This window comes from Bombina bombina, chromosome 4, assembly GCF_027579735.1.
Source record: "Bombina bombina isolate aBomBom1 chromosome 4, aBomBom1.pri, whole genome shotgun sequence".
Taxonomy (NCBI): domain Eukaryota; kingdom Metazoa; phylum Chordata; class Amphibia; order Anura; family Bombinatoridae; genus Bombina; species Bombina bombina.
This window is the reverse complement of record NC_069502.1, coordinates 710,964,767-710,970,268: the sequence shown is the minus strand read 5'-3', so window position 1 is coordinate 710,970,268 and position 5,502 is coordinate 710,964,767.

Genomic DNA, 5,502 nt, shown 5'->3' with positions numbered 1-5,502 from the left:
GATAATATATGTAAATTAGAAAGTTGCTTATAATTGCATGTTGTATCTGAATCATGAAAGAAAAAATTTGGGTTTCATATCCCTTTAAGGGAGCTGAGATTGAGGGGTTTGAATAAGTTCCCTATTCAGCTCCCTTGCAAGTTCTGTTACACTGCCCCTTTGTGACATCATCATATGTTTGTGGTGACATCACCAGCACTCCCACTGAAGCCTTGGCCACCAATAATAGTAGTAGCGTGGGGGCATTGCCCGAAATGGCTGTATATCAGTGATTGCCACTTTATGATGCAATGCAACAACAGGACATCATTTGCATTAAAGTGGTTAAACAAAGTAGTCTATACTGTAAAAGCCAAATGTCCAGCTGAAGTTTTAGCAGGAAAACAGTCATCTAAAGTCACTCAAATTCATCTGCTATAACTAATGTTTAAGTGAGTTGAGTTTACCTGAGATTTCAAACATTGAAATTTGACCAACTTTCAAAGGGAATCCTTTAAACTGGAACCTGATTGGTTGTTTTAAGTTTAGTTTGTACTGAGTTGATTGTGTGTGCAACGTTGGTTTTAAAAAAATTGCAGGTTGAAGTTATCACAAAAAAATATTATTTTTAAGGCAGACCCAGATGTTTAAAGAACATGAAACCAATAATTGTCTTTTATGATTCAGATAGAGCATGCGGTTTTAAACAACTTTCACATTTACTTTTATTATTTAATTTATTTAGTTCTTTAGGTATCCTTTACTGAAGACACAGCAATGCACTACTGGGAGCTAGCTGAACAAATAATCAGCAGCTAGCTCCTAGTAGCACATTGCTGCTCCTGAGCCTACCTAAGTGTTATTTTTAACAACGGATAGCAAGATAACAAAGCAAATTAGATCATAGAAGTAAATTGGAAAGTTTTCTATCTGAACCATAAAAGAAAAAAAATGTGTTTTTTCATGTCCTTTTAATCAGTTAAAGATCTATCTTAAAATGAACACTTAGCTGCCAATGGCATTAGTTTTAAACCTGATTATTTTTTATTAAACTAAAGATTGGACTTTCAAGTTGCATACTAGCAACTTGCTGACTTACTATTGATAGGACTAATTACTGCAAGGCTCAGGTGAAAAATAGGAACATATATATATATATATATATATATATATATATATATATATATATATATATATATATAGATATATAGATAGATAGATAGATAGATAGATAGATAGATAGATAGATAGATATAGATATACAGTAGATATACAACAATGCATTTCCAGAATAACTGACGTGAGGATATTTTTATAAGTGGGCTTTTATACCCAAATTATACATAGGCAAGTGCAGAATGTTTACAATCCTAATGCATGATACCATTTTTTACCTATCTTTCTAGAATCATTATGCAGGTCTAGTATTATTATTACTATTGATTACTAGTAAATTAACTTGAATTTTTTTTGCACCAGGGCCCTCTGTTGAGTAGGTCCACTACTGACCTGCAGTACAACTGTAACAATATAGAAAAGGGATTCAGAAAAATGTCAAAACAGTCTTTCTGTTTTACATTGTGATGTTAAAGGGACAGTGTACTCAGTTAAGCAGCACATACAAATTAATTGTATTTAAAGCTAATCCCGGAACACAACTTTATAAACTGATGGGCTTTTTCTCTCCCACCCCCAATGGGAAGCTTATTTGTTCTGTTTATATATCTTTTCTTTTCTGTAGCCATTACTGCACTTTTGAAAATGTTAATATAGGCAGAGGATTGCTCTTTTAAATGTCAAAATAAAGAAAAAAGATGTATCACTCTTTTAAACTCATGCAGATAAAATGGATAGTTGGAAACACATCAAAGGGGAGAACATTTTACAGTACACTATCCCTTAAAGGAACAGTAAGTCAAAATAAAATTTTCATTATTCGAGTAGAGCACACAATTAAAAAAACAACAACTTTCCAATTCAGTTCCATTATCTAAATGCGCAGTCTTGTTATATGCACACTTTATGAGAAACCAGCTCCTACCAGCATGTGCGATATGCATTTTGTGGTACATCTGCAATTCTACTGTGTTTAGTGATCCTTCCTTTAACATCCCTTTAAGAGGCTATTATTGTGGAAAAATGACTTGCTCTCATTTGTTAGAGTTAAACTAGCACTGCTGATTGTGTCAGTGGCAGTTTCTGTGGCTCTGAGTTGTACATTAAAGGGACAGAAGTCACCAATTTTCATTTAACTGCATGTAATAGACACTTCTATAAGTAAAAATTATGCACAGATACTGATCTAAAAATCCAGTATAAAACCTTTTCAAAACTTACTTAGAAGCTCCCAGTTTAGCACTGTTAATGAGGCTGGGACACCCACTGAAAGGGGCTGAGAAAAGCAGGAAGAGCAGACACCCCACCTCCCATGCATATGAAAAGACTCATTAGACAAACAGGAGCCAGCAGGAATCTGTAGACATCAGTATGCATCTAAAACTTTGGGGCTTGGTTAAGAGTCTGAAAATCGGTACAGTTATTTTAAAATAAGCAAAACTATATATTGTTACAAATGGGCTATATATATGGATCATCTACAAGACATTTATCTAGTGTACCATGTTCCTTTTAACTATTTGTTGAACCCCCTTTGTTGTTGTTAAACACATCACATTGCAGGGGCAATAATGTTAAAATTACATGAAAAAATAAGGGTAGATGCTGCACACAAATTAAAAAATAGAATTTATTTTAACAAATTAAAAAAAAATGCTAATAGATATAGCCCAACTCTGTTAGATAGATTTGTGCTATTTGTTAGATAGATTTTGGCTATATATTATTTTATTTTTTAAATTTGTTGAAATAAATTCTATTTTTTAATTTGTGTGCAGCACCTATTCTTCTTTTTTGGTTTATCTGTTCCTCCGCTTTGATGCTTGCACCCCGCCACTCTGTGGATATTATGCAACCTGTGCTCGGATTTGTAGCAGATAAATGGAGTGAATGATAATTAAAATGACATGCTGTAATGAATTAGAGCATTTCATTTTTTCGGCTTTAATGTTCCTTTAAGTACATAGGATTCCATTAATTATAATATGAAATATTGTCCTTAAAGGGACAGTAAAGACAAAATTAAACTTTCATAATTCAGATTGAGCATGCAATTTTAAATCATTTTCAAATCTTCTTTTGTTATCTAGTTTGTTTTGTTCTCTTGGCATTCTTTGTTGATAAGCATTTGTACATATACTATGCAGCAATACACTACTGAATAACTACCGCCCCATCTCTCTACTCCCCTTCCCGGCCAAAGTCACAGAGAAATCCATCAACTTGCAACTTATTGTCCACATTGAGACCAACCACACCCTGGACCACTCCCAATCCTGTTTCAGAAGCAACCATAACACAGAGACCGTCCTCCTCGCCGCCACAGACGTCATCCGCGCCATTCTTGACAGAGGAGAAATCGCCTCCCTCATCCTCCTAGACCTCTCAGCAGCATTCGACACTGTCGACCACAACACCCTCTGCACCAGCCAACACAACGCTTGCATTCGCAGCAAAGTCCTGGAATGGATCACCTCCTTCCTCACGGGTAGGACCCCCGCCCTTCTCCTCAAAACCCGCAACAGTCAACTGCGGTGTACCGCAAGGCTCTTAGCTGAGCCCCACCCTCTTCAACATCTACATGGCCCCTCTTGCCGCCATCATCCGACGCCACAACCTCAACATCGTCTCCAATGCCAACTACACAAGGTTAATCATCTCACTTACCCGAAATCCCACCACCACCAAAAAGAACGTCCACAACAGCAGTCGCCACCTGGATGAATGACAACCAGCTCAAACTGAGCACAGACAAAACTAAAGTCCTCCTCCTCAGACCCAATAAATCTGCATGGGATGACTCCTGGTGGCCCACAGCCCTTGGTCACCCTCCAACCCCAACCGACCATGCACAAAATCTAGGCTTCATCCTGGACTCTTCACTCTCCATGGACCGACAAATCAATGCCATCACCTCAACATGCTTCCACATTCTCCACCTGCTATGGAAAATCTTCTAGTGGATCCCTACCGAAACCAAGAAAACAGTCACCCATGCTCTCGTCAGCAGCCAGTTGGACTACGGCAACGCACTATATGGCGGCTCCACCATCAAACTCCAAAAAGACTCCAGCGTATCCAGAATGCCTCAGCTATTCTCATCCTCTACATCCCTCATCAATGCCACATAACCAAACACCCAAGGAACCTTCACTGGCTCTCCATCAACAAGAGAATCACCTTCAAGCTCTTTACCCATGCTTCAAGGCCCTACACAACATCGGACCCGAATACATCAACCACCGCGTAAATTTCTACATCCCCTCCAGACAACTCCGATCAGCCGACCAAGCACTCGTAGTCATCCTCCGCATCATCAAATCCACAGTGGGCGGAAGATCCTTCTCCCACATGGAAGCAAAGACATGGAACACCCTCCCGCTGTACCTCAGACAATCCACCTCCCTTACAAAGTTCAGAAAGGACCTCAAAATCTGGCTCTTCGACTGAACGCCCATCCCCTCCCCCCTCCTATCCACTCCTCTTAGCGCCTTGAGGTGATTAGTTTGCGATCTATAAGTACCCAATAGATAAATAGATAGACTGAGAGCTAGATGCTGAATATTGGCTACAGACGATTGTTTCTTGTTCAACTAGCTCCCAGTAGTGCTCTGCTGCATCTTCAACAAAGGTTAAGAAAGATAATAAAGCAATGTTAATATTAGAAGTTGTTTAAAATTGTATGCTCTATCTCAATCATGAAAGCTTAATTTTGTCTTTATTGTCCCTTTAAGGACAATAGTTCCTAGTATAATTCATGGAATCCTATTCGGCTTAATGGGACATTATAGCGCAAGGGATTTTGGAATATTTGCCTATTGTACACAAATAACAGGATTTAAAAATAATAATAATTTGTTTACTTTCATGTGTTCATAGCAAATGTGGTGCCTCACCAATCAAATAAATAATCAGGAAATACAAAAACAGATAAATCTTAGACAAAACGCTTTTTTTACAGACTATAATGGTAATCAAATAAAGTATGAATGGCCCTGAAATAATTATATATATATATATATATATATATATATAATTATTTTTCTATTCATAATAAAGTCTTTTCAACAAATTCATATAATATATATAATTAGTAGAATTATTTTCAGATGATTGCATAATAAACTATGCCAATAAATTATTTTTTACCAGGTAAAATTACATGCAATGGCATAACATTTAATGTCTTGTATTAAAGGTTAAAGAAAAATCTTGTGGGGCCCCTCACAGAGTTATCAGACTTTGAGGGAAGAATGCCGATAAAATAATTATCTTGGTAGAAAGTTGTCATGCAACTCCCCACTACTCCCAACACCTTCTGAGTTTTTTGGATGACGACCAACTATAAAATATTCTGTATACACGATATTTACTTTTACTCATCCTGATCAAAAGGATTTTGCAAGC